Source organism: Macaca nemestrina, chromosome 1, assembly GCF_043159975.1.
Source record: "Macaca nemestrina isolate mMacNem1 chromosome 1, mMacNem.hap1, whole genome shotgun sequence".
NCBI classification, from domain to species: domain Eukaryota; kingdom Metazoa; phylum Chordata; class Mammalia; order Primates; family Cercopithecidae; genus Macaca; species Macaca nemestrina.
The window spans coordinates 158,037,059-158,064,156 of record NC_092125.1 but is presented as its reverse complement, the minus strand read 5'-3'; the positions used below and the strand labels follow the sequence as shown (position 1 = coordinate 158,064,156).

Genomic DNA, 27,098 nt, shown 5'->3' with positions numbered 1-27,098 from the left:
AGAAGCCCATGATCCACCCTAGGGTACCCTATGCCAAGACACTTCCACATTTTAGCATATTACTTTAACTTTTCTAAACTTTTCTCATCTAGAAAATAGAAATATTAATGGTAAGATAGTTGTTGTTAGAAAGAAGTTAGGTAATTGATGTAAAGTTCTTAGCACAGCTCTTAACACACAGTAGACCCTCAATCACGATTAGAGATTATTATTGTTGTTATAATCTTTGTTTTAATTACTACACTTATTCCATATGCTGATTCTCTGTTCCTCCTTCCAGCTTCTGCAAATGCTTAGCCCACCCAAGAGGGCTGGTTTTGAATGAAGTTTCAAGCCCTCCCAATTTGCTCCATGTTACAGCAGCTAATGAGTCCATAACCAGTCATAATCTCGGATATATTGACAGAAAGGGACCTTTCTGGCTGAAAATAACATTCAGATTCCTTAGCCAGACAAGTATATTCCTATGGTGGAGAAGGCACATTGAGCTCCAATAACTGCATGATAATTTTACTTTTAAAAGCATCCAACTCACTTCTAATTTTCTTGGAATCTTCCTATCCTTAATTTTATTTCCCCAAACTTTTTCTCCCACAGGGAATAAAATGTGCTCACAAGCAGACAGGAGTATTCTAGTCTACTTGGCAGTTAATTTCCTCATAGAGATTTGTAAATTGATGTTCTGGTTTATAATCAGACTCTTGTAAGTTTGGTCAGAAGGGATCAATTTGCCTGGGTCTGTTAACCTCTGGGTGTCCACATAATAACCCAGTTTCTGAACCGGAAAGCTGCATATCAGAACCTGGGCAATGAAAACCCACTAAGAAATGACACATACACTGAAACCCCAGCCTAGAAGCAGCCACTCAGACTTCACAATACAATATTGTACAGAATTGTGAATATTAAGGAGGTAATGTATATTAAAGTGCCTGGCACATGTTAGACTCTCAGTCAACATTAGTTCATTTTTTATTTTTTAAATCATATGCAACTCACAAGGGAAAATAATCCAAGTTTGAAAGATTTCAGATTAACTGAAATGATCCTACTTTTTTAATGCTCCATCTCAGTCAACCCCTAAATTTCCTTTCTCCGACGAGTTTCCTTTTTAGTGTTTTCTCATTTGGGCAGCTGCCTTTTGCAATTGGCTGTCTCCATAGTTCATCACCCAATAATGCTTAAAGAAAGTATTAGTACAAATCAAAGGTCTATGTGAGAATAATCATATATATTCTGAGAAATAATTAGCTCACAAACTCTGTGATCTTGGGCAAGCCACTTAACCTTTCTACATGTCTATGTCTCATTAGTCAGCAAACATGCCTCACCAGCCCATCCTATATTGTCTCTTAGTGTCCCTTCCATCTCTAGTATCTATAAACTATATTCACTACTAAATCCTCAGCACTTAGCACCCATAGGTGCTATTGACATATATGTTGAACGATTGAATGTATGTATTTTAGGCCTATATTTGGTTCACAAATCTCATAAATAAGCCCAATTTTCACAATAAAGAAAATGGAAATCAGTCACTAACTTGTTTTACACAAAATTTTAGAAGTTCTAAACCTTAAAAAATATAACTGGCAAAAAAAATATTAGCTAAAGTTGAAAACAGACTCTCGTATAAGCATTCTATATGCCAACCTCAACATCATTATAAAGGACGAATGAATTAATGTATCTGTCGATTGATCAAAACTTGTTCAATTTTTTAAAGCATAAATTGTATGGCTTTTTTTTTTATTTGGGCCTTTTTTCCCACCCCTGAATATCCAGAGAGCATTGTTCACAATAACTAATTTAACAAATCTATCCTTTTGGAGTTTCTGTTGCTTTGAAGAAATGATGACACCCTTCAACACTGATTAGAATCACAGTACCTAAGAGAAGCTCTTTTATTTTTTGGTGGCATATTTACTTTCTAGAAATTATCTTTGGCTTTTTAGCTCACCTAATTTACATTTGTGACTACAAAACAATTATAAATGATAATTTTTCCATGCTTTTCACCTTTGTTAATAAACAGTTTAAAGAATAAGGGAGATATTTTTAAATTCCATTTTAATCTACCATTGCTGGCATTTAACAGAAATCAGGACACCAGTTCAAAAATTGCATACCAAGTCAAGAATGGAAAACTTGAGCTTGCAGAAAAAGTTGTGTTGTCTTTTCTAACAAACCTCACGTTTTCCAAAAAAGAAGTAAACTATATTTATGATTTCTTATTTTGTTCTTCATTTACTCATAATGACTACAGCATAAATAAAATTATGTATATCTTCTATACTACAGTTTCCCTCAGTTCAATTAGTTCAGTTTCACAAGTATTACTGACTACCTGTTGGAAGCCAGCCACTATGCTAGGTTCTAAGGAGTACAAGATTAATAAGATATATTTTCTAACTCTCATGAAGTTCACATATTACTAAATTTTTTAATTGTTTTTTCAATATCTCAGTTGCCACAACCATTTTAATCAAATAATTTTACAGTTTCATATTTTGAGGTTTAACATATTACTGCTTTAACATTTTTGAAAAATTACTGGTCTGAGGGAAGATAGAAAAATTTAAATAATTACAGTGCATCATCATTCAGGTAATAATAAAAGTATTGTCTTAGCCTGTGTTCCCCAGAATACAAAGCCTAAGACACAAAAATGTAACTTAAGGTCCAGAGCTAGGGAATGGGGGAGAAAGGAGGAAAGAAAGGTATGTCGATAAAAGATTCCATGTTAAGTTGACTGGTCACCCATACAGACGGCTGGATATTCAGTCTTACAGGACACCTTAATAACCTCTTAGGGAAAGATAGTATGAAGTATTTATTCATTACTGTTGCCTCCTATTGATCCAGGGTGGTCCTCCAATAAATCAACTCCCCATCATTTCTAGGTTGCACTTGCATGAATACTGAGCAAAATCTCTGGGATGTTTTTACTGCTTCACCAACAGTAAGGAATCCTTGTAGAGTGGCAGAAGGAGGAGGAGCAAGCGGTAAATTGCACCAGCCTGAAGCAGGGAACTGTCAGGTTGCTCCCCCATGAAACTGGGCAGCATTTTCATAGAAATGGTCACCACAGCCACAGCTGGGATAAGAGGTGGAACCAACAAAATTTGAAGCCATGTGTAAGAAGCATTTGATAAAAGTGTACGTAAGGCACAGAAGTAGAAATGAATAGAGAATGATTAATTCTGTCTGGAGATAAAGGGATCAGAAATTTCACAAACAATTCCTCAGAAAAATGATTAAAAGTAATTGAAGCATCAGGCCGGGCGCAGTGGCTCGTGCCTGTAATCCCAGTACTTTGAGAGGACAAGGCAGGTGAATCACTTGAGGTCAAGAGTTCGAGACCAGTCTGGCCAACATGGTAAAACCCTATCTCTACAAAAATTAGCCAGGCATGGTGATGTGCGCCTGTAGTCCCAGCTACTCAGGAGACTGAAGCATGAGAATTGCTTGAACCCAGGAAACAGAGGTTTCAGTGAGCTGAGATCACATCATTAATTGCATTCCAGTCTGGGCAACAGAGTGTGACTCTGTCAAAAAAAAAAAAAAATACATAATTGAAGTGTCAGATGGCAAAAGGAGATTGGTAGTCCAGACAGAAGGAACAATACATATGACACAGAGGTTTGAAACAACAAGATATATTTGAAGAAATGAAAGAAAATTAGTACCTGTATTCCTGGAATTGAAGAGACAGTAGATGTTGTTAGAGACGTAAACAGAGCTCAAAACATAATGGATTTGATAAGCCATGTTAGGAGTTTAAATTTAGTACCAGAAAAAATGGACAGTCATTTGAGTGGTTTTAAACAAAAATATAAAATTAGGGTAAAGTGTAAATAGAATTATACTAATAAATATTATTATAGAAGTAGGAAATATGAAAAAATAAGACATTGCCTTTAAATAGATTCAGCTATGTTAAGGATACATATTATAAGCTCTAGAGTAAACACCAAAACACAATAATAAAAGGTATATCTAAGAAGCTAATAGAGAAAATAAAATGGAACACACACACACAAATTCAACCAGCTCATACGAAGACAGAAAAAAGAGAGAAAAAAATAGAAAGACAGAATGAAAACAAATAAAGAAGTACACTTAACGCCAACATTTCAACAATTATAATAAATGTAAATGGACTAGACACTCCAATTAAAAGTCAAATAAGTGCAACATGGTTGAACTTCACAGATATTGCACCACATGAAAGAAACTGGACACAAACAAGTACATACTAAATAATGTTAATTTAAATAAAAGTTTGAATCAGACAAAACCACTTTATATTGATAGAAATCAGATCAGTGGTTGCCTGAAAAACTCATTAGTGCAAGATATTGACTTCTAAGAATGAATCTTTTAGGGAGATGAAAATGTTCTATATCTTAATTGGTTTGGTGGCTATACAAATGTATATGTTTCTCAAAGTCATTGACCTGTACACTTAGAATATGTAGGTTTTGCTATATATAATTTATACCTAAACAAAATTGACTAGAAAAAAAGAACAAACAAACATCTCTCAAGTTCCTTACTTGAATGAACAAGTGGTGATGATGGTGAGAGTAGAGGAGAAACAGAATGGTTTGGCCTCACATTATAGGTTCGTTTACATGGAGTGCCAGTTCAAAGCGAAGCCATTATGCTACGGGCTGGAAGATCAAGGACAAATAAGACACAGTTCACCAATTTGAAGGGCAGTCGCAAAGTCTAATGCAGAATATGCGAAAACAACTTCGTTGACTACACTATGGGAAATGTTCCACTAGAGTTATGGGCAAAGTGCTGTGGAAGAGAGATACTTCATGAATAAAACATTAAAAATTCTCCATCATTAGGTGAAAAACAAATATTTGTATATCCACGCAGTAGAATGTTATTCAGCAATTAAAAGAAGCAAAGTATTAAACATGTAACAACATAGATGAATCTCAAAATAATTATATTGAGTGAAAGAAGCCAGACTTATCTTCCCCCCAAAAAGTATACATTATATAATTCCATTGTATAAAACTCTAGAAAATAAAAACTCACCTATAGTGATAGAAAGCATATGAGTGATGGTGTAGCAGGAGGAGGGTATGGAGAGCGATGGAAAGGAAGGATTACAAAGGAGAATGAGGAAGTCATGAGGGGTGATGTATATAGTCATTATTTTGATTGTGATCATGATCTGAAACTTTTTCCCACCCCTCTTCCTCCAAGCAAAATTAGTCACATTCTATTTTGTTCTACTGTGTCCTATGTTTGTTTCATGGGTAATACATATGTCAAAACTTATTAAACTAATCTAAATATGTGCAGTTTACTGTAGCCAATTATACCTCAACAAAACTATCTTGAAAACACTGAAAACAATCTTGGATGATATATCATGTTATGGCTGCACTGAGTAGCATATGATCTACATTAAAACCTAAATTTCTATCATTAAATATAATAAAGAAAATATTCGAGTTGAAATAATGATACTGGCAAGCCCTGACTGAGTGTTTACTCTGAGCCAGGCACTTTGTTAAGTCACTCACTTGCATCTTTTCATCCCTGCACCAACCCAATGAAGTAGGTAGTATTAACATTTTCAAATAGTAAATGAGGAAACTGAGGACATGGAGTTAGAAGTGTGTTCACCTGTGAGTAACAGAAAAACCAACCTCAGGGACATAAACAAATAATGGCTGTTATTCTTCAAAAAGTAAAAAAGGGGACTGGAGATAGGCAATTCTGGTTTATCTGCTAAGTCATTTGGACAAGGACAGGTAGGCTGTTTTTTTGCTGTCCCCACCCTCATGCACAGTGCACCACTTGCCTCATAGTTACATGATAGCTGCTATATCTTCTGGAATAACAGGACTCCAGGTAAAACAAATAGAGATAGGTGATGGGTATACTAATAGCCAAGACTTCACCACTACACGATATATACAAAAAAAGTGAAGAGAAAGAAGACAAAAGGGTCATACTGGCTGAATTTCCTAGCTTCCTCAGGGGTTTCACCCAGCAGGCTTTTGCCTATTTGTCATTGGTCAGAACTGTGTCACATGGTCACCCCTAACTGGAAGATGGCTAGGGAGAAGGTGTTGTAGATAGAAGCCAGAGTAGCAAATTAGTAATTTCTGCCATTGCTACTAAGAGATGGAGTCAGAATTTGGTCTAGACTTATTCCCCAGGCCTGTGCTATTAACTATAATATTATACGAATAAAGTTATCCATAAATTCTCCCCAAAGTCATCTTAATATGCCAAGCAAAAAGAAAAAAATTTCATACTGAGAAACATGGATTTGACACAGTGTAAGTGCACAGGGAGCATGTAGATGACTTTTTAAAGTAGCATTATTTTATTATCTAATGCAGGCAAAACTGAAAATGTGGGAGAGAAAGGAAGGAGTGAATACAGGGAAGAAAGGTGGGCAATGGTGCCCTATAACTTAATTTCACATATTTTTATTTAATAGCTTTGTCTCTTCTGTGGCCTTGTGATACAGCACCAGTTCCTGAATGTCTCATCTAGAAAGTTTCTCTGGTTCTTTGTCAGGGTAATTTTCCACATTCTACAAGTGTTATCTGGGTATAAACAGGAGGCAAGGTAGTTTTTAAAACAGAAAACAAAAATTATATGGTTCATATTTAGAAGACATAAATATTTTCAAAGCACTTGCTATTGAAGTCATTTTCCCTATGAGATTAAGCCTATACACATTTACACTGTAGTATACTTAGTGTCTATCCAGTATTTTGGTCAATTAGAATTTATGCAATTTATTTGCTCAATGATCCAGTAGATAGAAAAAGCATTTTGTCAAGTATAAAATATTATATGAGTGTTAACGGCTGTTTATGACTCTATTAGAATATAATTTTTGGTCAGTGAGTTGAATATTGGTTAAGAATCCACTTTTTCAATCTAAATTATTAAAGATTCATTGTATATTAGCACATTCCAAAAACATATGGATAAATCCACAGCCATTTATTGAGCACATACTATCAGTCACACATTGTACTGGGTTCAGAAATAAAGCATAGTAACTGTACTAAAAATAAATCATAATCTAATGATGACAATTTGATAACTGCTATAGTAAATTTATGTAATTGGCACAACAAATGTCCTTCTGATTTCTCTTCCCTCTACATTTTTTACTTTTATTTTATCTTTGGATGTAACTGCAAGGTAGTTGATTAAAATGATAAAGTAATAGCAAGAACACTGTAGAGTTTACACCTGAGAGATTTAGAAACATACTCTCTAAATTTTTTATTATTTGATAAAATGTAAAACAAATTTACAAATTACTTGCTAGGACAAAACATTGCCAAAGATCAAGTGTGTTGGTTATGGAGACGTGTCAATAATCTTCTGCTGGAGATTCAAACTGCAGCCTAGAAACTAGCACAGCCATCACGCTGTACTGAAACTGACAGAAGTGAGTTTTCAAGCACAGTTCACTGCTTTTTGTCATCTACATGCATAGCAAGTACACACCGCTGATTTGCCATTCCACTCAGAGAAGAGGAAAAATTTCACACTACCTTAACATGGCTGTAGGTTGGTTAGCTGCTTTTTAAAAAGAAAAAGTTTAAAGATCATATTCAAGAAAATCCCCAAACCTTTATATAGAACTACAGGATATGAATGATGCAACATTTTATCATCAACGATTTTGTGAAATTTTGATGTAGGCCTGAGACTTCAATATTGAGTCATTATTATAAAAACAAGACTTTCTGATCTGAGAAAAACATATTTATGTAGAATTAAACTCATTCCAGGAGAAGGAAAGTGCAGAGTGATCTTGGTCACACATTCTTTTCCTCTGAATCAAAACAGGTAAAATAACTTATTATTATAATTATTAAATAAAAGTCATAAGCTCACTGATGAGACTCAAACAAGATTCCAAAAGGTCTCAGACAGTAACCAACACTAAGCGCTTATTGACCATCTGCCACATTTCAGGCACTGTGGTAGAAGTGTGGCTATTGACTCGCTCACAAGAAGCCTGTTATGTACTAAGAAAAGTCTTATCAACATGAAACCATGAAACAATAAGAGTATATATTCTTAAAGTGTTAAACGGAAATGTATGAACTATTAGAAACTACAGTTTTTATATCTATATATTATACACATATGGAAACTATATATATGTAATTATTTATAAGTACTTTATATATATGTACTTTATATATATAAACAATTCCTAATAAGTACTCATTGTCTGGCTCAGTCAAGCGTAATAGGAAATCATGATGAGCAGAAAAAGAAAAAGAAGCAGAACTGGAATAGGGTGTTAAATGATTTACAGAATACAAATAAGAGGAAAGCAGAACAGCCTAAACGCTAGGAACTGCACAAGCAAAAGCACAGATCTGGAAATGCACAATGACTGAGGGAATTGGCTGGGACATAAAAAGGAAAGCTCTGGCTATCATGGTTGATTAGTACCAAACATTGGATCTGATAATATTGGGTTAGTTCACTTGGGAGCACTGAGTAGTATATTGAGAACTTTGCATTTCACCTAGTGGGCAATGGGCAAGGCAGTATCTGAACTGGGATGACATTTCATTCAAGGTTTTTATATGCATTGTTCATAGTACAAAGTATATGCTTCTTGCATACACATTCAAATGCTTATCACATGACATCAAAAGCATAAGCAACAAAAGAAAAACTCTATAATTTGGACTTTACCAAAAATTTTTAAATTTTGTGCTCCAAATGATACAATCAGAAAAGTGAAAAGACAACCCATAGAATGTGAGAAAATATTTGCAAGTCACATATCTACTAAGAGACTTGTATCCAGAATATATAAAGAAGTTTATAACTTGACAATAAAAAAGACAAATAGCCAAATAAAACATGGGCAAAGGATTTGAAGAGACATTTATCCAAAGAATATGTACACATGACCAATGGTACATGCAAAGACGTTTACCATTAGTCATTGGAGAAACGCAAGTCAAAAACCACACTGAGATATCACTTTATAGCCACTGGAATGGCTATAATTAAAAAGATTTAGGCAGTAACAACTGTCGGTGAGGATGTGAAGAAATTGGAACCCTCCTACATTGCTGATAGGAATGTAAAATGATTCAGACATTTTGGAAAGCAGTTTGACAGCTTCTCAAAAAGGTAGAGCTACCATATGATACAACAATTCCACTCCTAGGTATATACCCAAGAGAAATGAAAATATATATCCAAAGAAAAATGTGTACAAATGTTTATAGCTACGTTAACAATAGATGTACTATGGAAATAACCCAATGTCCATCAAGTAATGAATGAAAAACAAAATGTGGTATATTTTCATACAATGGAATAATATTTAGCCACTAGAAGTCTGAATAAAGTATCCAAAATAGGCAAACCTATAGAGACAGAAAGTAAACAAGTGGTTGTCTAGGATTGGCAGGAGGTTGGAGAAATGGAGAGTGACTGCTAATGAGTTTTGGGTTTTAGGGGAGACAAAATCTTCTAAAATTATATTTTGGTGATAGTTGCACAACTCTGTGAATATCATAAAAGAAAAATGAAATTGGACACTTTAAATAGTTGACTGGTATCACATGTGAATTATATAAAGCAGTTTTTACAAAAGTACACTTTAAAAATTGCCTGGGTTCTAATTGTCCCAGTAAAGTTTTGTCTACAGCAGATTTGGTCCTTTGCCTCCCTGTGCCCCAAGACTCAACCAATACCTCCAGAGATGGAAGAAGCTGTTTCTACTCATTGAAACAGGCTTGTCCCCGAAAAAGATGTTTGTTAATCACCTATTATGAATCACCTATTATATCTGCAAATGGGTTGACATTTTACTCAGATTTCTAATTTAGTTACCTTTTAAAGGTATGTTTTCAGTAAATGCCAATAAATACATTAACTATGTTGACAACAAATTATGTACCCCATCCTGTTTAGCTACATGTGGTGTAAAAATCCTAATAGAAAGGTTAAAAACTAACTCTGATTAAAACTACTTCTTGCAAAGACTCCCATTTATGTGTCCACACGGTAATTCAACACTTTGCCAGCTATTTAGTTGTGGCTTCTTAGAGGAAACAAGATGTCAGTCTCTATTTTCATGGATCATTTTTATCTGAAATTTTTTCTCTGCATGATCCAAATTTACTAGAATCATAATCTGTCCTTCGTAATATGTTAAAAAGCAGGGAAATCAATTATGTGTAATTATACATGGAGTCTCCCAGTATACTTTCAGAGCTTATTATTAGTAAATTTCTTGATAAAAGAAGGACAAGAATAGAAATATTTCATTACAAAGAAACTAGGATAAGGCAGCTGTTTTTTCAAATTACTCTTACCCTGACTTTTATTATATAGTATTTAATACCCACTGGCATACTTTACATGCATTTGTCATTTTACTTTTATTATTGTCTGTCTCTTCTCAGACGAATATAAGTACTATGAGGAAAGGAATTTTGGTATTTTTCACTCCTATGTCACCAACACCTATGACATTCAATACTGTGTGCTCAATATTTCAATATTATAGGTATTCAATAAATATTTAATGCATTTAGCATTTGGGAAGCATTGGAAGAGTCCCACAATTGCTGACTGCATAAAATTAGAAGGAAAATAAAGTGCTTTTACATTTTAACTGTTTTATCTCACAAAATCTCTCCAACATCCTGATAACCCTGTCTCTACTGTTTGCAGAATAAGAGCTGGCATTTTCAACATGGTGATGAAAAATGTCTGAGGTTATCATTCACTGTTATTTTAAATCCATTGCGTATTATTATTGTAATTTAACACAGAGTGATAGTTATAATCTGATTTGCATTGGAATAAGCAAAATGAGAAAATTTTATTTGAAGATGCAGTTGTACTTCTTATCAAGCCATCATTAATGTAATATTTTTTGTTGTAAGAACACAATTTAGGGAGGGAGGGAGGAGGAGAAGAAAAGATAACTACTGGGTTCTGGGCTTAATACTTTGGTGATAAAGCAATATGTACAAAAAAAATCCTGTGACACATGTATACTTAGGTAACAAACCTTTGCCCATATCTCCAAACCTAAAATAAAAGTTAAAAAATAAATTGGAAAAATTTAAAAAAACACAATTTTAGAATATTTTGATAAAATGTTGATGAAATCCTCCTTGGAGGTAGTCATATAAGAAATACTAGTATTTCCCACATTTTTTATTATTCTCATTTTGTTCTACCCCAGATCCATCAGCACTCCTCTATGGAAAATGTTTTTTAATTCTTAGACGTCTTTCATTTTGTTTTTAGAAATAAACCTCAAAATTATATCACCATGTTTTCTATAATTTTAAGTTCTTATTATTTTTATAAATCAAGATTTTAAAGAAATCGCTAAGATAATATAATTTTTAGGCCAGGTGCAGTGGTTTACACCTGTAATCATACTGCTTTGAGAGGCTGAGGCAGGCAGATCGTTTGAGCCTAGGAATTCAAGGTCAGCCTGGGCAACATGGAAAACCCCCATCTCCCTAAAAGTTACCAAAATTAGCCGAGTATGGTGGCCTGCACCTGTACTCCTAGCTACTCGGGGGGCTTAAACCCGGAAATGGAGGCTGCAGTGAGCCATGATGGCTCCACCACACTTCAGCCTGGGTAACAGAGTGAGACGACTGTGTCACAAAAAAAAAATTATAATTTTTGTCTCTTAAGTCTTGTGAAATTCTTCCTTAATCTTTACCTTATGTCAATTCAGGATCTGTATCCACTCACAGTCTCTCTTTCAAATGGGTTGACCACTCATCTTTCTTAGTGGTCTATCATTTTTTCTCCTATACTTTGTTCTAGCTGTCATGATACCATAGTAATCTTCAATATGTGAAACAACTCAAGAAACAGTTCAAGGAAAAACACTGACATTTTTACAAAAACACTAGTATATTACACTTCAAAAATTTGTGTCTGTTTGGGATTAGTTTGTGTTTCTTTCAGCTACTGAAACCTCTCTTAATTTTTCTCTTTGATAGGCAATCATTAGATTCCGTGGATTTTAAATATAGATTACATATATCTTAATATCATCATAGTGTAGTTTTATACAAGAACACTTTGTAAAAGTATGGATATAAAAGAATCCCTCCTTTGGTAGGAAAATAAAAGAATTTGGGATGTAAATCGAGTTTCACGTAAAATCTCAAGAGTAGTTTTTGTGGGAAATGTAAAACTAAGTGAAGCAGTTACAGAGATTAACAGTTCAGGATCCATTTCCTTACCAACTCATTAACACTGAAGAAAAGTATCAGAAGATGAGGAAAAGATAAGGGTAGAGAGGGTTTTTTTTTCAATGAGTAAACGTGTCACACCTAAACAGAAAGGGTCTTATTCAGAAACCATTCTGTAAAAGATGTGCTTTGTCTGCTTTACCTACTCTGCATGCCAAAATCTTGACTGAAATTTTCTACTGTATCTTCCCAATTGAGATGTTATATTTAATACCATTTAGAAAAATTATTTTTACATATTATTTTTAAATGATAGTAAAAAATTTTCAGAATGACTAAACGAATACCTTAAAATACATTATATAGATAGCTGGTTTTCTATTCTGTTCTAGAGGAATTTACAAGTCTCCTATAAAAGACAAGCCAGGACCATGGTCTTGGTATCAAATATAGGATAAACTGTTATATTTACAAGAGCGCATTATCCTAAACCACATAATAAGTGCAAATAACACAGTTGTTCTATTGCATTATATATTGAGGCATTTGACTCCGTCAGTTTTCATATAGGTGTCTGAAAATCACACAAAAAGCTTATGATTTCCAGCTCTGTTTTAAACCAAATCATAAGAACTGTCTTCAAAGAGTTTTACTGGAAAAGATTCACATTAGCGATAGAGAATATAGGGTAAAAAATGAATTATACTGTTGAAATTTAAAATCTATAGCCTCTATCCAGCATGTAGAAAAAAAAAAAAAAGAAAACTGGTGTATTACCCATCTCTACACATGGTGGCAATTCTTGCCATCAATGACATCAAAACACATTTTCACCACTGTACAAATACACACTGGCTCCTTGTTACAAGTTGCAGTATGCTGATCAATATCAAATGGACTAGTTTGACCTGTGAGTGCAAAAACTACTGTAATCTACTACGCTAAACCCAAAGAAGAAGTTTACAGGAAAATAGAATTGTTTCTTCATTGGGAGAATTAATTTCAAATTAAGCATTCTTAATTTATGTTGAGGTGACCCACTGGGGAAAAGAAAGAGCAAATTTGATTTTCAAGCCTTAACATCACTATCAAAAGTTTATCAATTTGGGTATCATGATTTTTGTGAACGAATCACCTTCCTCTCATAAGTCCCCCAAAAGGTTTTTTTTTGCAATAATTTTTATTAATTTTTCTACTCAGAGAAAAGCTTTGTAATTAATTTTACATAATTACCAAATAGAATGAATAATCTGGCTCTTTACCTGAGAAGTTAAGACCCATGAGCCTTAATTCCACAGCTTCCACAACCCTGATTTTTTATTTAATATTTATTTATTTATTTGTTTGTTTGTTTATTTATTTATTTTTGAGACGGAGTCTCGCTCTGTCTCCCAGGCTGGAGTGCAGTGGAGCGATCTCGGCTCACTGCAAGCTCCGCCTCCTGGTTTCGCACCATTCTCCTGCCTCAAGTCTCCGGAGTAGCGGGGACTACAGGCACACACCACCACACCCAGCTAATTTTTTTGTCTTTTTGGTAGAGATGGGGTTTCACCGTGTTAGCCAGGATGGTGTCGATCTCCTGACCTCATGATCCACTCGCCTCGGCCCACCAAAGTGCTAGGATTACAGGCGTGAGCCACTGCGCCTGGCCTATTTTTAATTTTATTTTTATTTTAAGTCCTGGGGTACATGTGCAGGATGTGCAGGTTTGTTACACAAGTAAACATGTGCCATGGTAGAATTTTAATATCTGCAAATGACCTAGAACCATTAATGCTGAGAATCAGAAAATACATGATTAGAAATAATCTATAAGTTGTTGACCATTACAAACATTTATCTGAAGTCTCTTCCCCAGGTTAAAATTTAATGAGGTTGCCTGCCCCAAAACCATCACTATGCCAGCCTACTTTTCCCAACCATAACTGCTGAAGGAATCTTCAATCTATTTTTATCGGAATATTCTCACATTAAATTATGCTGAAAACAAAAGCATTCACCTTATTGGAAGGATGCAAAACACTGATTAGTTCATCCTCAAAATGTTTAACAAGATCTCAGCAGGAGACAAAGAGAAGTCTAAAGAGAACAATCAAGCTCTTGGTAAAAAGGAAAATTCAGCTAGCCTCATAAAACTGCCACTAATGCACAAAGTTACAACAGCAGCAGTAATTACGGCCAGTGCTGTATCCTCATGTATGGGAACAAAATTTATAATTAAAATGTATCTATATCAGAGTCTTTTGTAGAAGTGGGATAATTCTGTAAAGGGGTCCTTGGCAGAACTATTCTTCCAAATGGCCATAGCCATTTCCGTTTTTGCCACACATATTTCCTTCTCCTTCACTCCAGGCAGTAATGTAGAACAGGTGAGCAGTGTTTGGTATCAGAGTTAGGTTCAAGTCCTAGTTTTTCACTTACTCGTTTCGCAAATCATTTTATGTCTGATCCTCAATTTCCTTCTCTCTAAAATGAGGGTAATAATTCCTACCTCCAGGAACCATTATGAGAATTAAATAGTACAATTTATGCAAAATGTCTGACACTGAAAAGCTACCAAATAAATATAAAATGCTTTTTCTACCTGGTATAGATAGACCTTTGTAGGTAATGAAGTAGCATCTGAAATACAAAATTTTAAAATCCTATTTGACATCCAAAACTTATTAATATTGAAGGTGTTATTTTTCACACTGATGTATTATTCAAATGTTGAAAAAGGAAAACACTGCTGTCTTTAAACAGCATACATTTCACTTCAGACTATCTGTTTATAACAATGAACTGGGAACATTATGCAGTAATGAGGCAGTTCTGAAATCAGCGTTGGAGGTTGTGAGAACCAGGAGGAAACGGAATGCCACAGCACCAGAGGTTATTAAGACTCAGTGCCCAATGATTAGAGCACAATGCATATAAAATTAAAAGGAAGAGGAATTACTCTAGTACTAGCTATTTATGATAAAAATACACGTGTGGCATCACCTCAAGCCAGTTTATAACAACTAAAATTCTATGAGATTTAGAAATCATTTTGATAGAATGAAATTATCAATACTAATAAAAGTATCTTATCTTTCAAAAGAATGAGAATGAGTCTGTGAAATAAAAGGTCAGTCCAGTTGCAGTTGAAGCAGAATATGTGTTATTTTTGTTACAGCAATTTTAAGCAGTCCTTCAAAAATAGCACAGGCCCAAAGCTTCAGTACCAGTATGAAAATAAACCATGCTGCTAAAAGGTAAATATTTTTATCATCTCTAACAACTTTGTATTAAAACCATTGTGAAAATGCAGCTAGATTCTTTAAAAATCACTCTCAAACATGTATATGCATTTGAATGATATGTAAATTATGTTACTAAGTTGGTTTTATACAATGCAGAGCAGAGCAGGAAAGAAAAAGACTTCACTCAAACAGTTGAACTGACAATGCATTTCTTTGGCTATAGCCAGTAAAAGATTTCAGCACAAACTTAAAGGAATGGTCTTTACATGCTCTAAAAGTAATAAAAATAACACCTTATGTTTACTTAATATTGAAAACATTTGAAGCCCCTCACTTAATCTTAACAATTCTATAGCATAGGTATTTTCAATATCTGTTTTACTGTTAAGACGACTAAGGCAAAAAGAGGCTAATCAACCTGTCCAAGATCACAATTGTAAGTGGAAAATCTGGATTTCATTGTCTGACTATGGATCCCACACTATAATCTGTTACATTATGTTACTTCATCTCTGCTTCATATTTTCCCAATCCAGTAATGGATAGCAATGTTGACTGGAGACAAGGGTGGGTGCTCAATCTACATGATCTCTTTCAGCCTCCATAGCCTAATGATCATGTGATCTTAGAAGTGGATTATTTCATACTGCTTCTGCAGGTGTTTGGGTGTCCCTGGTTTTCTCAGGGATAACGTTTTGCACTTTTTCCAAAACTAAATGTGAAACAGAAAAGAGAGCTACTTTCCTATGTACAGCTTCCCCACATAGATGACAACCTCATAAGTCACCCAGAAGACAGATGTTCTGTCCTGGCATTAGAACTTTTTGCATAATTTGCTAAGCAGAACTGTCTGACAGTAGCCAAACATTAATATGCAAATTATATTACTATAGATTATGAGCAATGACATCGTTGTTAAAAGAACAGTGAGAAAGAAAGAAGAAAGATGAGATTAGAGTATATGAAAGTTTCTGAGTAATTGCTAATTGCAAAGCCATAAAAAGCAAAAGTCGTATAGGATGGCCTGGTTCAATATTGTAGGATAACAAAAGAAAGGAAAGGGAACTCAGGGTAAATTACTAACAGGCAAAAATGTAGATAACTAGAAGTGTGTGATACCACTTCTACGAGTCACTAACGGAGGAGACAGTGAGAGATGGCCTTTAATGAATGTATAAAATAAAGCAAATGCTTAAGATTTAGGGTCTGAAAAAGCAACTAATATGCTAGAATCATTCTAAATATGATTTAATAACACTGGGAAGGGGAACAAAGGCCAGTTATGAGATTATTTAAGCTTTTCAATCCCTGAGATTGTTGTTTTCTGAATTAACTTTATTCCACACCAATATTCAATGAAGGAAAAAAATAGAATATAGACTACTTATTATTGGTAGAGCAATTTCTCTGAAATAGTATCTCAATTTATTAATGCATAGCACTAAGTGCTAGAAGACGTGAATTTATGCTTTCAAAGTTCTGAAAAAAAAAAAAAAACTTCAACCAAGAAATATATGTCCAGCCAAATGATTTGATCAATTAAGTATGAAAGTAGAATAAAGATCTTTGTGGTTTGCAAGATCTCACTCACTTTATCTTCTGTGTACCCTTCCTTAGGAAGTTAACTTAAGGATGTAAGCCATAAAGAAAACATAAGATCCAAGAAACAGGGTGATGTCTAGGGAACATTGAAAGTAAGTCTCACAATGACAGCTTTGGAATGACCCCAGAGAGTAATCAGAGCAGACTGGATCCAGTGGATACAGCATTCTAGGAGGCAGGTCATCAGAGGAAAAAAGGAACTGAATGGATTGAGAACTATGAAAAGGGTAAGAATATGATAAAGTCTAATAGTGAAGTGTTTAAACAGATAATTCATTGGGATTTGAAGCTAGAATATTCTCCCCTGAGTGGCAGAGAAGTCCTATATAAAACCTATTGAGAAAGAAGTGTAACTTCCATAGACCCACAGAGAAGGAAATACATTACTAATGCACTGTGCCTAGCTCTGCAGACATATTATACTTATCTGGTCATTTTAGAGGGAATATTGTTTATTAGCTTAGAAGATTGAGAAGTACCAAGGTAAAAAGAAGTGGAAGAAAAACTGGGAGTTATAATGTGTTTGTCTTACAAAGTGGAGAGTTCAGAGGTACTGTCCATTGTCAATGAAATAAATACAGATTTGATTATATTTTTGAAGTACCAAAGTTAACCTGTAGGGAAACAGACTACTGATATGATCATATGTAGAAAAAGAGGAACGGGGAAGTAAAGAGCAATATAAATAAATTCAGTCTTAACCTAGCATATCAAGAAGAAAATACAGCCAGGCGCAGTGGCTCACCCATGTAATCCCAGCATTTTGGGAGGCCAAAGCAGGCAGATCATCTGAGATCAGGAGTTTGAGACAAGCCTGGCCAACTTGGCAAAACTCCATCTCTACTAATAATACAAAAATTAACTGGGCGTGGTGGCATGCGCCTGTAGTCCCTACTAGGGAGGCTGAGGCAGGGGATTGCTTAAACCTGGGGGGCGGAGGTAGCAGTGAGCTGAGATTGCACCACCGCACTCCAGCCTGAGTGACAGAGCAAGACTTCATCTCAAAAAAAAAAAAAAAAAAAGGAAATAGTATATAAAGGTGCTAAAGCAAGAAATAATGATATATATTGATTAGAAATATAGATATAACAATGTCAGCTACTCAGGAGTCTGGGGCAGGAGAATCGTTTGAACCTGGGAGGCAGAGGTTGCAGTGAGCAAACATTGCGCCACTGAACTCCCGAGTGAGTGACAGATGGAGACTCCATCTAAAAAAAGAAAAAAAAAAGAAAAGAAAAGAAAAAAGAAATATAGATATAACTACTGGAAGAATCAAAACAAAAACAGTTAAACGTTGGTCACCTCTGGGGGTAGGGAAGGGTGTGGCTAAGGACTGTGGTTTTTTATTATAAATTCTTCCATATTGTTTGACATTTTTAACAACATAAATTTGTTATTTAAATAAAATTGCATGTTTATCAATGCACAGAAAAATGAAAATATTCCTTAGAGTGTCTTCCTCACAAGTAATACAAAATGAATGTGTTTAACCGTTGCTGGGTATTGTCCTGACTACTAAAAGTGATAATGATTATACACAGGGAGCATAACCCAACCCCAAATAAGCTCTATTGCCACAAACTAGGCCGATTTATTTTATGAAAAAAATAGAAGTTACTCCAGTAAGTGTCAGGTAAATTGTCACAAGAATATTTTCTTTAATATGGCATACAACTCAAATAAGAGAGCCAGAAAAAAAGATATTTTTTCCTTCTCCTATGGGAGTTTTTGTTGTTTTGAGAAACACGTACAGTGTTTTGGCCATACTGAGGTTCAGAAATAGCACTTGCATCTTCTACCCGAATATATTTATGGTAAAGATAATTATGCACCCCATGCACTGACGCACTCAATGCATCAGCAAATATGGCAAATCTCAAGACCGTCAGCGAAAGTCTCAACTTCTCGTAGTCTCAGCTGAATAACCTTCATGAGGTAGCATTTGGAAAAAAAATTTTTTTTTTTAAGTGAAGAAAGCAAAATGCATCAAAGTCAACACCTTGAATTGCACCTGGAAGCAAATTGTGGAACTAGAGGACAAAAATATAGTGTTCCCCCTGTGGCTTATCCTATTAAGAAATAAGCCTTCACTCATTTTCTGAGTTGCATTTTCAAAAGCTGTTTCAAGTAGACTGCATTGCAGTAATATAGTTTTAAGAAAGCCTAGACACAAAGTCCACATTGATATTATTTAGTAAATGATCTAAACAGTGCCATTTGGCTTTGGTGTACCTGACTTAAGCAAGAATGACCTAATAGCAAATCATTATCTGTCACTAAATTTGGGATGTTATGTGTCACCTAAAATTCATGCAGTTTTAAACAGATACATTTTGATAAAATATTGACAATAATAAATATTTCTGATACTTAACTATAAGCCAGCAGTGCTGATAAAGCAAACTGCCTAATGATATAAAAGCAGAAGTAGATCTGGCTCTTAGGCAAAACTGTGGAGCAAGTAGCCCTCAGTGACCCACCTCTTTTGGAGCTCTGCTCCTACGAGCACCCTGTAGACCAAGGCCTGCCCTCTACAATATCACCCAGGTACTATTTCTACCTTACCAAATACATCTCTCCTATATGTGATTCTGTCTTCTCCTTGGTCCAGTCAATAGAAGTATTAAGACCATATTGTGGGAATCTAAGTAATATAAGAAAATTATTTCAACAATAAAAGGTACATAAGGAGGAAGACTGAGTATCCATTTATGGACATTTGTATGCAACACGCTTAAGAACTAACAGGAGTAAAACACGAAAGAGCTGGCCAGGTCAGCTGGGTCCGTAAGGGAATAACAGCAGTACACATTCTACTGAGAAAATAAACAAGGACAATAAAGAATGAGCTGGAAATCATAGTCCAGTGAAGAGGGGTACTATCACTCCTATTTTCTAGAGGAAACGTATAGCATATCAAAATGCTTACTAAAGTTTAGTCAAACAGAAAACCCAAAAATCATTTTCTTTCCCTAAAATGACTTAATTTCTACATGCTCCACATTTTTAATAGATAATCAAGCTTCTTAACTCTGTCACACATACGTTCGATACAGCCTAATATTAAATTCCCTCAGCTGATTATATTGTTTCACCAAATGCTTCCAGACACATGTATCATTATTTGTAAGTATGAATATAATGATTTCAGACTTTAACACTTTAGTTTAATCATGGGGTAATACGGTGTACAATGTAGAAGGGAAAAAATTTAGCATTTTATAATGTACTTATTCTGATGGGACCAACCACCTAGTGACAAATGAATCATATTATTGACTATGCACTACATTTTTCTTGACTTGGTGAATGTATTGCTCAATAGTTAATAGTATGTCAGCCATTCATTTACAAATACATATTTCTAAGGCTGTCATGCCAAGATATATTTCCTAGGAGCTGGTAGGAAATTTAGCCCAGATAATGCATAATTCTATAAAAACTGTTATTTTTTAACTCCACAATTGTTTGGACAAGTTATTTAGAGTAGTCCACACCAACTATCCTACTTAATACGCAGGGTATATATTACTATTGTAATAGTTTGTTTTGCTGAGTTCTATAGTGCACAATGCAACCCAAAAAATCTGAGCTGGCCTTTTGTGGCTAGATTAATTGACAAAAGAACACCTAAACAGCTGCTGTGTGGTGAGTTAACCATAACCACATTGGACAAAATGGAAATGTAGGATACACTAAGCCTGAACAATGCCATTAACTATAGACTCCTAGGAAAGTAGAATGTTGGTTCAACCAACATTCAGAAAGTAACCAGGAATGGCAAGAACTTTTTGAAAGCTAAAATGTTGGAGAGCTTGTGACTAAGACTCATAAATACAAACAGCTCCAGAAATGTAGTAGCCAAAATGAGAACTGTTGTCACAAGCTATTAAGAGCTATGTAGTACAGAAAACTGCCACCCTAGCTAGACAGATGTGGAAAACAGTTCTCTAGAGTAAAGGTGGGGGCGGCGAGGGGACAGAGAGAGAAATAGAGATGGATGGGATGTCTTTTATAGTAAAATAAAAATATTTTTATAAAAGAAATAGAGATGAGATAGAGAATAGAGAGATGAAGATGGAGATGGAGTTGGAGATGGAGATAAAAACAGAGAGAGAGAGAGAGAAACCAAAATACTTAAGGTTTGATAAATGTTCTTTTTTTTTTTCTTCTTTTTTTCTTTTTGAGAGGGAGTCTCGCTCTATCTCCCAGGCTGGAGTGCAGTGGCGCGATCTTGGCTCACTGCAAGCTCCGCCTCCAGGGTTCACGCCATTCTCTTGCCTCAGTCTCCCAAGTAGCTGGGACTACAGGCGCCCGCCACCACACCCAGCTAATTTTTTTGTATTTTTTTAGTAGAGATGAGGTTTCACCGTGTTAGCCAGGATGGTCTCGATCTCCTGACCTTGTGATCCACCCGCCTTGGCCTCCCAAACTGCTGAGATTACAGGCGTGAGCCACCACACCCCACCTAAATGTTCCTTTAAGAAGAGCCATTTTAATCTAAGCTATCACAAGCCCTAGATCTGATGGATGGTAGAGTTTTCCATATTATAAGTTTATATGAATCAACACGACTGTACTCATTTCTGAAATCCTTAGATGCAGATCTCATGGTGCTTAGAAGCAGGGGCTGTGATGTCAGGCTGCCCAGGCTTGAATGCTGCCTCTGTTACTTGCTGATGAATAAAAAGAAGTCAACTTTTCTAAATGTTACTTTGTTTGCACAATCAGGACAATACTGGCAACTACTTCACAGAGGTGTAGTGAAGATTTACCTCTTCTTGGATGTCTAATGGGCATCTCAAATCCAAAATGTCCAAAACTGAATTCTTGATCTTCCTTTCCTGAACCTGTTTCTTCCACTGTCTTCCCAATGCTTTTCCCATGATTCAGGGCAAAGCCTTGCATCTCACCGACTCTTCTCTTTCAGACGCCATATCCTGTTGGCTCTATCTTCGAAATATAACCAGAATTCAACAACTTCTCACCACACTCCACCCCTACTCTGATCCAAGTACCATAATCCCTGCTTGGGCTATTTCAACAGCATCATAGTTGACCTCCTCTTCTAACTCTTGCCCCCAGTCTATTCTCAACATAGTAGTTAGAGGAATCCTGTTAAAATGTCTCTTCTTAAACCATTCATTAACTTTGCATATTTCTCAGAATAAAAGCCCAAGTCTACAAAATCTGGCCCTCTATTAACTTTCTGACCTCATCTCTGGTTGCTCTCCTCCTGGTCATGAGTATCTCTGCTTCTGAAACAAACATGTAAAGCATGCTCCTGCCTCGGAGCCTTTGCACTTTTTCCCTCTTTCTGGGCCTTTCATCTTCCAGACATCCAGATGTCTTTACCACTGATTTCAGGTCTTTGCTCAAATATCACAGTCTCAGTGAGCCCTTCCCTGAATAACTTCTTAAAATGAAAGACCACCACATTCACATATCATACTCCTTTTCTTCTGTTTATGCCTTTATTTCTCCCCATAAAACTCACCACCATATAACACACTACATGTTTTCTTTACTAATTTTAATTGTGTCTTCTCCCCTTAAAATATAAATTCTCTGAGAGCAGAGCTACTTCTCTGTTTGATTCTTCATTGTATATTCCCCTGATCCTATTGTGTACCTACTCTGGGACATTACTGAGTTCAACAAGTTAATAAGTACAAAACACCTAAAAATGTGTGACACCTACTAAGTGTACAATAAATGTTAGCTATTGTTTACTCGGGATATTCATTTATGTAATTTCTCCTAGTTTTTAAGTCTTTCCAATATATACTGTGATTATAAATTGCATTAGCTTCAAAACAGTTTGTTTCTTAATGTTTCACTTTTGTCTTTCATATGAAATTAATCTAACATTAAAAACTCATGACTATAAAGCTCCAAAGACATTCTCTAAAGATGATCTGCTAAAAACCAGTTTTTAATAGCTTTTAAATAAATATTTTATACTCCTTAAACAGTTCATAAATATAGTTTCTATATTTTTCCCAAGTAAATTTTGAGTAAGAATTATAAAAATTAGTGATATGTAGTTTATATATAGTTCTGTATTCATTTTTTATGATTTCTTAAAAGTTTCAAGCTAAATGAGTTTAAATAAATAGTTAAAATAATTTCACTCAAGCTCTGTGATTAGTAACTGAAATAGCACAGAAAAACATCTAACACACCAATATTTTTCTCTTGTTATTCTCTCTACTTTCTTAAATTCCAAAGATAGACAAACAGATGATTGATAGAGATAGATAAATGATAGATAGATAGACAGATAGATATATAGACAGATAGATAGACATAAAATAGAATAAATACTATTCAGTCTTATAAAAAGAAGGAAATCCTAATAAACCTAAAATACAGTGTGCTAAGTGAAATAAGCCCAGCATAGAAAGACAAATACTGTAACCTCATTTATTTTATTTTTTTATTTTTATTTTTTATTTTTTGAGACGGAGTCTTGCTCTGTCGCCCGGGCTGGAGTGCAATGGCCGGATCTCAGCTCACTGCAACCTCTGCCTCCCAGGTTTACGCCATTCTCCTGCCTCAGCCTCCTAAGTGACTGGGACTACAGGCGCCCGCCACCACGCCCGGCTAATTTTTTGTATTTTTTAGTAGAGACAGGGTTTCACCGTGTTAGCCAGGTTGGTCTCGATCTCCTGACCTCGTGATCCGCCCGTCTCGGCCTCCCAAAGTGCTGGGATTACAGGCTTGAGCCACCGCGCCCAGCCCAACCTCATTTATATGTGGAATCTAAAACAGTCAAACTTGCAGAAACGGAGCATAGAATGGTGGTTGCCCGGGGCTGTGGGGGCAGGTGCAGAAATGGGGAGATGTTGGTCAAAGCATGCAAAGTTTCAGTTAGACAGGATAAACAAGTTCCAGAGCTTTATTGTACAACATGGTAAAACACAGTTAATAATAATGTATTGATACTAGAAAATTGGTGATATAGTAGATCTTAAATACTTTCACCACAAACAATATGTGAGGTGATAGATATGTAATCAGTCTTGATTTAATCATTTTCAATGGATATATGTATAAAATATCATGCTGTACACTGAAAATACATACAATTTTTATGTGTCACTTACAAAATCATCTGTATTGCTACATTCAGCATTTTAAATATGAAAATATTAGCATATAAAATCTACCATATGTACTAAAATGGAACATATATTATAAATATTGAAATCAATAATAGTAATATGGATTAAAAGCTGGGATCTTTGAGTTTTAAATGCTCATTATTAACCAAATAATTAAAATCCACAGTTTAAATTGCTGAAAGTAGAGGTTCCAGTCAAGAAATGAACTCTGACCTATGACCATTAATTAAACAGGAAAAAGAGTTATTTATAATCTGGAAAATGTGCCATTTGGATGACTACAGAAGGCATTACAGAATTAAAGGAAATGCCTTTGACTAATCAGCTGAACTTGACCAGAATACATAAATTTACGTCAGTTATCTGGGCATGGAGGCAAACATCTATAGTCCTAGCTACTTGGGAGACTGATGCAGCAGGATCGCTTGAGCCGAGGAATTCAAGGCTGCAGTGAGCTGTGATCACACGACTGTACTCTAGCCTGTGGGACACAGCAAGACTCTGTCTCAATAAATAAATAAGTAAATAAATAAATAAAATGTAAGTCAGAAGCTTAGAATAAGTTCTAGGTCCCTAAACAAAACATTTCAAGAGGACTCTCATTCACTTCCCTACACTAATATATCCCTCTTCAGTATGAATTCTAAATGGATAGCATTTTTACTTGAACCCAATGCATTTAAAAGATGCCTTTCCTACTAATTACACCTCTTATAGGAGTCATATAAAAGATATTAAGATCTACGAATGTTTTTGAATTGATAATGAAAAAAGTTTTCTCAATAAATAAGGTTTAGAGAAGACAGAATATATAGAAGAACAAATCTGAAATGACTCTATAGATTTTCCTTTAACAAAAAGAGAGGATTTGAAGAAGATAAAATTCAACTATCTACACACACACACACACACACACAAAAGTAGTCAGCCTATCTGAACCTGCCAACCAGGAGATTTTTTTAAAAGGTAATTCAGGAAGATAACACAAATGGTCAGCATTTAAGATCTCAGATCAAATTTTTGGATGTTTTTAATAATTCAGCATGTAAGGAGCAAGCATAGTATTTTGCATGCATATTTTTACTAGTTGAAAATTGTTAACTATCCAGTGAGCATGTCTCTGTGGAAGGACTCACTCCATAAGCATCTATTGATAAAATACTAACAGCAGAGAGTCTTTTATTTAAGTACTTCTCAAAATAAAAAAAAGACTACCTACAGCATATAATTAAAATATTATATTTTTAGCATCAAAAGATACAAATCTAGTTCCCAGATATAACATTAGTTACAAATAAACAAAAAATAAAAATAAAAAGGAAAACTTTAAGTTGTAGGATTTACAAACTTAGCCAAGAAGTAAAAGATGCAGCATTCTGAACAATGAGTTATCACGGGGTCAGCGTCTCATATGACTAGCTCTGAAATGTGTGGATTGAGAGTCAGGTGCAAATATTTGTCTTTACTTAATGTTGTCTCAACCACAAGGTCCACAGCTGCCTGTTCATGGTAGAAAAATAAACTAAGTACCATATATAAACAAGTTTGTTAGCAGAAAGGGCCATAACACTCCAAAGTTAGTTCTTCTGAAGAATTCATAGGAACGAAACAGAACAATAAGTTAGGGCCCGGCGCAGTGGCCCACGCCTGTAATCTCAGCACTTTAGGGGCTGAGGAGGGTGGATCACTTGAAACAAGGAGTTCAAGACCAGCCTGGCCAACATGGCAAAACCCTGTCTCTGCTAAAAATACAAAAATTAGCTGGACATGGTGGCCTCACCTGTAGTCCCAGCTACTCAGAAGGCTGAGGCAGAAGAATCAGTTGAACCTGGGAGGCAGAAGTTGCAGTGAGCTGAGATTGAGCCACTGCACTCCAACCTGAGCAACAGAGCAAGACTCTGTCTCAAAAAAAAAAAAAAAAAGAAAAAGAAAAAAGAAAAGAAAAGAGGGCCCATATGTTTAGTATACTGCACAGAGATTTTTTTAAAAAATCAAAACCTACAAGATGGAATTAGTACTTGTGGGAGGAAAGATACTTTCTTTCTCAGATACCTACTAACCATAAAGCCTAGCTATAAACACATGTCAGAAAGTCAGAAATACTTTAAGGCAATCAAATTTTTAAACACAAATTATGTTACTCCATTTTGTCCATTTAAAAGGCAGACAAGCCAGACCCTGAAGGCTGATGAAAATAGCCAAACTCAACATATAATGACATCAATTATTTAATCCTTTCATTACCAAAAGAATCAAAGACCATTCACATTAGTAGGCAAAATCTTAAAAAAGAAACTGGAGGGGGACCTCGCATTTATATTATACTATATGATCAAGCTGTTTCCAGAAACCAAAGCTCACTGTCTAAAAATTGAACATAGAATCTGTTAAAATTGCTCCTTGTGTGTCTTGGTTGAAAGAAATGGTGGAGGTAACTAAATGAACCGGCTTATACTCGAAAGCCTTAAGCCATTATGGTCCACTGGCATAAAATATATAAAAATGCCAAATAGTTAATGTCACTATTAGGACCAACAATTGTTGGTTAAAGCTGCATTGTCAGCAACGGAGAATGTAATTTTAGAAATATAATGAAAACTCTTCTATGATGATGCATAAAAATAATGTATATGGAATGAAATGGTGTGGGAAAGGTGTACAGTATTCTAAAATAACATTTGATCCCAGGTAGTACTGTTTGAATATGTGTTCCCCCAAATCTCATGTTGAAATTTGATCCTCAGTGTTGAAGGTGGGGCCTAATGGGAGGTGTCTGGGTCATGGCTGTAGATCCTTCATTAATGACTTGGTGCTGTCATCACAGAAATGAGTGAATCTTCACTCTTAGTTCCTGTGAAAACTGTTTTTTAAAAGAGCCTAGTACCTGCCTCTCTCCTTTCTCTTGCTTCCTATTTCACCTT

General features: G+C 35.2%; 1 protein-coding gene across 11 annotated transcripts in view; it reads right to left on the bottom strand.

Annotated features, from left to right (window-relative positions):
* LOC105482661 (solute carrier family 44 member 5) overlaps positions 1 to 27,098 on the bottom strand; it is a 531,652-nt gene that overhangs the window by 347,428 nt on the left and 157,126 nt on the right. The gene's annotated exons all lie outside the window — the stretch shown is intronic.